Genomic DNA, 8479 nt, shown 5'->3' on the forward strand with positions numbered 1-8479 from the left:
GGTGGGAGGAGTTGGATCTGGATCCAACCACGCCCCCTGGATCTTGTGTTCTGCAGTGAGGACCATCTCCGCCAGGGAGGGGGAGGCTCAAAATGTTTCTAAACTTAAAACGCATTTTTGCCCCGTTTGTGTTGTTTTACTACCTACACAATTATTTAAAGTATAAAACATTGATATTTACAATACACAGCGTGGTTTTTAATCATATTTTGAGGGGGGACAACCCTCAGATAGGAGGGGTCCTGTCCCCCCCGACCCCCCTGGAATTTCCGCCTATGCATATACAGATAGTTCAGCTAATAGACCTAGGCACACAATGCCTTTTGATTCTATTAAGATCTTTAAAACAAAGAACTGGCAATACTGTCTAGGTGTTTTGTCTGTTTACTCCCACAAATATTATGTCTCTTTTAGAGCTCTGTTTCATAACAAGACAGAGGTTTGGGAGGAAATAGAGGCAAAAATCAATGCTGAAAATGAAGTTCCCATCCTTAAAACATCTAATAAGGTACATTCCTTCCAATGTAATTTACAAAGACCAAACATTCATTTCAGAGATGTTTCTTTATTTTGTAATACTTTTCCTTACTTCGCAAGCAGGAAATCTCATCTATTCTCCAAGAACTGCGAAGAGTCCAGAGACAACTTGAGGGTGAGTTTATTAGCATTAGATTTTTAACTTTGACCCTGTATACTACACATTCTGGGCCTTCCCTATATCCATTGGTGTTTTATCTTTGTAATACCTCAGTGATCAACACTATTGTTGAACCTGGAGGAATCCTCAACATTCACTCAAAGGGCACTTCTCCCGGGGGAAAGACCAAATCTGCCTCCAAGGAGTTTACCAGCCCCACTTCTACTAATGCCAATGCAAGTGCAAAGCGAGGTCCCAGAGGACCTGAGGGAGGTCGATATGTAGTATAAGCTTACCTTCAACAATGGCATAGCCATTAGCTTGCTCTGCAAAAAGAAGAAGAAAAAACACAATCATGTCAATCATCTCTTTGGGAACTGCCATATTCGTGGCACATTTGTAAAAGAATTGTGAGACTATGTGTTGTGCAAATATGCGGCATATGCTTTCTCTAAGACTGTAGACACACTTCACAAGCTAAAGCAGGTGTAAACATTGTTCTTTTCAACAGTTGCAATCTGTGGCTTGCTCGAATGATTGTCCGTATGCCAAGTTGTCATTCATGATTGAGTGAATGAGTGGGTGTGTCACTGTATTCCTGTACCATGTCTGTTGTGGTCTCATTTGTTGAAAACCATGAGAAAACCATGTAGCATTCAATCCGTGTTCATTGTCAATCATCTAGTGCACTTGGCTGCTACAAATCTTCAGCATGAAAAAATGGGTTAAAACACAATACTTAATAAGTGCTTGCCTTCAACAATGGCATAGCCATTAGCTTGCTTTGCAGAAAAAAAGATTCATCAGCTGTTTTAAATATAATGTTATCAAAGATAAGAATCAAATATTGGTGCTTCTAAGAATATGGCTACTGTTGAATTCCCAGACATAGCGAGTTTAAATGTCGTCAAAAAGTAAGCATCCTTTGGCATAGATTACGTTTCTTTTCGTATTTTTGTTTTGCAACTACACCACACGTCTGGTGTCAGGGTGTTTGTTTATGTGTGTAAGCGAGTGCTAGATTATGTAGAATCATGTGTGATGCTGTGGTGTTGTTGCTGTGTTACAGATGAAAACTTGAAAAACGGGTTATCTTCACCCTGCCCCAATATATTATATGCTTTTATGATTGTATGCAACAAAATGATTGTTTTTAATTGAGGATGACAGAAAACTATAATTGGAGCGAACAAAAAGCAGCTGAATATAACAGGCTATCGCCCTCATGTTTGCATTAGCCATGTATTCTTTGTGTCATATACTCTTATGTATTTGTGATTTTGAATGTTTTAAAAGCATAAAAATGATGTTAAAATATCCTTTAATAAGAGAATGAAATCCACAACAATGACACACTAATATTTAATATTAACAGGGTAAAACAGGGTAAGATACCCCTTGAGGCAAGATGACCCCCATCTTAATTGCTCTTCTTAAAATATGAATACATAAAATTATATCTTTGGGATAAGATGCCCCTCCCACAATTGGCCCAGAAGAGCATGTTGTTACTAGTGTTTTTAATTTAATACGTAGATGTATATTGAATAATTCCATGAATTAGATGTCCATTTCAAAGATTTTCGCTTTTCATTAAAACCTGTTGGCTAACTGAGTGAAATCATTCAGTTTGAATTTATAGTGTTGCTGTAATGGCATATCTTCAAAATATGGGCAACTAAATATGTAAATATTCATATGCTGTATAATGTAGTAAATGCATATTGTTCTTAAGGGTGGCATCTTATCCATCTTACCCTAAATATTTTATCTTGAGACTGGCCAATATATAATTATTGTGACAACCAGTACCTTCTAATTACTACAATGTGAATGTGCAGTGAACCATACAAACTACATACAAAAACAATAGGTTACTTGCGTAACCCCGGTTCTCTGATAGCATTAAGAGAGGTGTCTCACTATGGGATACGCCCCTTCCGCTTATTCCTCAGAAGCCCTATTACATTACGCCAGCCCCAATTGGCTGGCAGACGTGACGTTGTGTCTGGGAGTGGCCTCCCCACCCCTAAGTATAAAGGGAGCGACACAACATCACTCCGACATTCAAAACAAACACACCTCTTCCTCGCTTCGCACAGCAAGGAGGGTGATCTGGTGAGACACCTCACTTAATGCTATCAGAGAACCGGGGTTACGCAAGTAACCTATTGTTCTCTTTCAAGCATACGTTTTGGTGTCTCACTATGGGATATCCACACTCCCGTATTGCCAGATAGCCTGCCTCGAAGTCTCCTGCCAACCACAATAACCGCATCCGGGGCTGAACGAGTCATGACTCATGACTCACATTCCTACGCTCAATACTGCATGTGCTAAAGTTTGAGCTGTAACATCCAGTTTATAAAACCTTGCAAATGTATGCGGTGAGGACCAACTCGCCACTTCACAAATATCCTGTAACGTGACTCCTTTAAATAGAGCCCACAAAGTTGACATTCCCCTTGTTGAGTGTGCACGTAAACCAGGTGGGGATACAAGGCCCTTACTGGAATATGCCAACGAAATCGCCTCCACTATCCAGTGCGATAAACGCTGCTTAGTAATCGGCTTCCCCGTACGAGGTTTCATCCAAGATATAAACAGCTGATCACTCTCCCTGAACCCTCTGGTTCTTTCTGTATAAATGCGTAAAGCACGAACTGGGCACAATGCATTTAACTTTTGCTGTTCTGATGAAGCAAAAGGTGGTGGATAGAAGGCTCTTAACTCAAGAGGAATGATAGCATTAACTATTTTGGGCATGAATGCAGGATTAGGTTTCAGAACTACCCCTGCATCCCCAGACATGAACTGCAAACACGCTGAATGCACTGAAAACGCATGAATCTCACCTACGCACTTTATATATTTTGAAATCAACCTTGTCCAGCGGCTCAAATGGGGATATGGAAAGAGCATCAGAATCAGAAGGAATTTGACATGACGACAGGAGCTTCCAGTGTAGAAGAAAGTACAAACATAGTGCAGACATACATGATAGTGCAGACATACATAGTGTTATATTACATCCCTGTTGTGTTATTCCTAATATAATAAAAAAAAAAAATGTAAATAATGTACTATATACAGAAATAGAAGTATAGGAAAAAATTTATTGTTTAGGTAAATGTACAGATATGTTTATTAGTTAGTTGTGATGGACGATGTATAATTATGAAAGATTAATTGTTCAGGCTGAATATAGCCTGTGGGAAAAAACTATTCTTGTGCCTGGCTGTTCTGGTGGTCAGTGCTCTGTAGCGCAGACCAGAAGGCAACAGTTCGAAGAGAGAATGGGCTTGGTGTGAGGGGTCCAGGGTGATTTTTTTAGCCCTTTTCCTCACTCTGGAGATGTATATGTATATATACAGTATATAGATCTTGGAGGCTGGGCAGAGGGGCACCAATAATCCTCTCAGCAGTCCTGACTGTCCGTTGTTGTCTCTTGATGTCTGATTTGGTAACTGAACCAAACCAGACAGTTATGGATGAACACAGGACAGACTCAATGATAGCAGAGTAGAACTGTTTCAGCAGCTCCTGTGGCAGGTTGAATTTCCACAGCTGGCGAAGGAAGTACAACCTCTGCTAGGCCTTTTTTGCAATGGAGTCTATGTGAGTGTCCCACTTCAGGTCCTGAGAGATTGTGGTGCCCAGGAACCTGAATGACTCCACTGCAGTCACAGTGCTGTCCATGATGGTGAGTGGGGGGAGTGCAGGGGGTTTTCTCCTGAAGTCCACGATCATCTCCACAGTTTTGAGCGTGTTAAGCTCCAGGTTGTTAAGACTGCACCAGACAGCCAGCTCTTTAACCTCCTGTCTGTAAGCAGACTCCTCTTCGTCCTTGATGAGGCCGATGACTGTAGTGTCGTCTGCGAACTTCAGGAGCTTGACAGAGGGGTCCTTTGAAGTGCAGTCATTCGTGTTGAGAGAGAAGAGCAGTGGGGAGAGGACACAACCCTGGGGGGCGCCAGTGCTGATGGTGATAGTCCTGGATGTGAGTTTGCCCAGCCTCACTAGCTGCTGCCTGTCTGTCAGGAAGCTGGTGATGCACTGACAGATGGAGGTGGGCACGGAGAGCTTTGTGAGTTTGTCTGAGAGAAGGTCAGGCATGATGGTATTGAAGGCCGAACTGAAGTCCACAAATAGGATCCTTGCGTAATTCCCAGGTCTGTCGAGGTGTTGCACCAATCCCAAATCCCACGAGGGGGAAAGCAGTTTTGAAACTGGCAAAGCGCAGCGCGCCCTTCATGAACCTGCATACCAAAGGATGCTGTCCCACAGTTTTGTTATCAAAACCAATGTGACAAGCAGATATAGCAGCCAGAAGCACTGTTATTTTTGAAAATGCTTTCCCTTGGTCTATCAAATCCTGAAGAAATGATAGAACGACTGCCACTGCCACTGAACACTGAAAGGGAATCTAGACCAGCACCAGCCCGATCTAGACCGGGTTCAGCCCGAACCCCCTGCACTGCACCATCTCTTATCCTTTTCACTTCTCTGCTTCCCCTGGCCCAACTGGGCTCTATTTTCCACACAGAACATCTGGGAACTTCGAAACAATTCCCTTGTTGAACTCTGAACATCTGAGGGTCGGGCGCTAGTGAACAGGGGGGCTGTGGGCTCCTTTCCCCGGGAAAGACCCCATCAAACTGCCTTCTTCTTCCTCCTCGCTCCTTGAGGATGGGAGTGAGGATGAGGTTGAGGAGCTGGCTGGACCGTCTGAGCTGTTGCAGGCGGATAGTTCTTCCTTGGCCAGGCAGTTCTCTGTTCTGGGACTCCGCTGTGACCTGCTGCATTCACGTTCAGTCTCTGCCATCTAGGAATGCGATAGCTGGGGGTTGGGCAGGCCGTAACTTGTGCGAAGGTCTGCCGAGGTGGCGGAGGGGATGCAGTCTGTGCCTTTCTAGGCATACAGAGCTGCAAGGTCTCATCATCCCTCTTCTTTTCCTCGCATCTCTTTTGCATCAGTGTCAGAGCCGAGCCAAAAATGCCCTCTGCGTCCAGGATGGCTTCTTTTTCCCTGTCAGAGAGATTTGCCAAGTTAAGCCAATGTCCTCTCTCTTGAATAACCATTGTGGCCATGGCCTTGACCCCATGGCTTGAACGCGCATCTCTGAAGACGCAGAGACAGATCCGTAACGACACAGATCTCTTCCCAGTGTGTCTGACCTGGCATGGTCAACGCTTCGTCCTGCAATTCCGCTTGGTACGTGGTCAGCATAGAGGTCGCGTTCAGAGCCCTGACAGAGAGTAACTGCTTTATAATCGTGTTTCATCATGCTTGACAGGAAACGGTCCGCTTTGGATGGTAACGTCGGATTTGCAGCCACCGTGTGCTTTGGGTGCAAGTGCACGGCAACTAATGGCTCCATGGGGGGCATTCGGAGAAGTTCTACCTTCTCCATTCCCTCCACATCGAGAGCGGATTCTCCCAGCATGGGCATCCTTCTAGGTCACCGCAACCTCCTCCAGGAGCTCTGGAAACACACAAATCAGAATCAGAATCAGAATCAGAAAGAGCTTTATTGCCAAGTATGTTTGCTCCCAAAGGAGCTGCCGTGCTACCCATTTCGCTCTCGGCAGCCTCTTACACTCGTAGCAAGACTTTACAGTCTCTGCTACCACGGTCGCCATGGAAAGTTTAGTTTCTCTGCAGCGAGTTTGCACATATCTTGCAGGTCAACACTGAGAAGAGGGGATGGTGCCCCGTCCGCATCTTCCGTGGATCCCGCCGTGGCGAGGGGTTGTGCCGGGTGTGCAGGGAAGAGGAAAGAGAAGTCCTCGAAATCTTCCTCTCCTTCAGAGAGGAGAAAGTCCGGTTGTCCATCTTCCTCAAAATCAAGCGCGTCCTCTTCCTCGTCCATGCTGAGCACACTGGGCAGAGGGACACAAACGTCAAACTGGATAAAGCTGCCGTGGTGGGCAGCTCTACAGGGATAGGTACCTGCGGAGTGGCAGCTGGAACGGGGCTAGGTGACATGAGGGGATCGTTGCCTGACAGGCTATCTTGGTTTGCTAGTCTGCGACGAAGGCTCTTCACAGTGAAGCGTGCGCAGTTTTCACAGGAACCGAGGTTCTCGATCGCCAATTGGGCATGTTTCAGCCCAAGACATGCAGAGCAGACCTGGTGTGTGTCCTTGCATGAAATCTTGTTGTTCGTCCAGGAGTTTGTTAAAGGTTTATCTAATTTGTAGGCTTCTGGTGTGAAGTGAGAAGAGGTTTATGAATGTCGCAGTGACGTTGTGTCGCTCCCTTTATACTGAGGGGTGGGGAGGCCACTCCCAGACACAACGTCACGTCTGCCAATGTAATGTAATAGGGCTTCTGAGGAACAAGCGGAAGGGGCGTATCCCATAGTGAGACACCGAAACGTATGCTTGAAAGAGAACATCTGTCTACCAGGGTCCCATTGACACATTAAATTATTTAGTAAATGACATGTTATTGTGATCTTCCATTACAACATTTATTTTATTTTAATTTTATTTGTTTACCATTCAATGTAAAATGTCTTTGCAATCCCTGGCTTTGAGGTAAATCTTGGAAAAAAAAAACGAAATATCTGCACTAAGAAACTATGGTATACCGCATAATTATTTTTATTTTTATGTTTTAGCAGCTCACCATCAAACAGTTTGCTTTAGTTTTGGCTGTGTGTTATGGATGGTTTAATGTATGTATCAAATGCAGATGAGATAATTATTTTGGAATTATTGCATGTGTGCCATATGTAATGTAGGTGAGCCAAAGCTAGGATTTGTGTACAGCTGTGTGTGTGCCCAATTATAGAGCAGTACTGCAGCAGTTGTTGATGAACAACTAACATTTATAAAGTGCAATTGTATGTTTTGTGCTGGAGTACTTATGCTTTCCTTATGTATTCCTAAATTTATTCTACAGTTTTCTTTGTCACCCACAATACAAGCCCTGTAAATACATTGCCAGCGTTGAATGTTTCATCTATATGCAGTGTTATATTCATATTGGGCATTCTGTTGAATTAATCTCAATGGCTTTGCCCTGTGGCAACTGCAATTATCTTGTGATAACATAGGTTCCACATCTACATTTCAACTGTGCAAATCAAACATCCCGATACAGCTCAAATTAAATCCAAATCCAGCTTTTGCTAACAATTTTTTTAGTTTAACAATGTCACCAATATAATTTATTTTATCAAGTGTACTACACTTTTCTAATTTGTAATACATTTATTTAAGCCATTAATACCTCTTTTACACAAGTATTTTAGTGCAGGAAATATATTTGTACACCATATCTTTTTACAATTTTGAAGATTTGCAGTTAAGTACAGTGGAGAGTGCATTCTGTGAGACTTGCATAAACACACAGGTCCAACAATATATTACTTTTATGGATCAATGTGGCCACCACCTTTCTTTATTAACACTTTTGTAAGTCTGTTGTTGACAGCATACAATTGACGCAATCCCAAATGATAACCAGGGGCCTCATTTATAAAATATACATATGCACTAATTTTATTTTAGAGTTTGAGTGTGCTAAAATCCCTGCCTTTAACATAGTATTTAGCATAGAAAAGTGCTTAGTGCCAACTCAGGTTCAAAACAGTCGTACACCTTGTGGCAGAGTTGGAGTACTGCATGTATTTGAAAACTAAGTAATTCTTGCCACTTTTTTATTTATTGAAGTAAAATAAATTATTTTATTTACATTTTATTTAACAAACAGTATAAACTTTGCTAAAGGGATTGTTTTGAACAAGTATGAACATTTAAATAAACACACACATATATATATATATATATATATATATATGAATATACCCTTGGCAAATATGTTTAAATTTAC

The 8479-nt window shown here is 42.6% G+C and overlaps 1 long non-coding RNA gene across 1 annotated transcript; it reads left to right on the plus strand.

Annotated features, from left to right (window-relative positions):
- The first annotated feature begins 420 nt into the window (after positions 1 to 420).
- Positions 421 to 3289, plus strand: LOC107550543 (uncharacterized). The gene is made up of 3 exons (XR_001604674.1): positions 421 to 508; positions 601 to 652; positions 752 to 3289. It is a non-coding gene; the product is annotated as an uncharacterized lncRNA (long non-coding RNA).
- Positions 3290 to 8479: the final 5190 nt, after the last annotated feature.

This window comes from Sinocyclocheilus grahami, unplaced genomic scaffold, assembly GCF_001515645.1.
Source record: "Sinocyclocheilus grahami isolate Dianchi unplaced genomic scaffold, SAMN03320097.WGS_v1.1 scaffold400.1, whole genome shotgun sequence".
NCBI classification, from domain to species: Eukaryota; Metazoa; Chordata; class Actinopteri; order Cypriniformes; family Cyprinidae; genus Sinocyclocheilus; species Sinocyclocheilus grahami.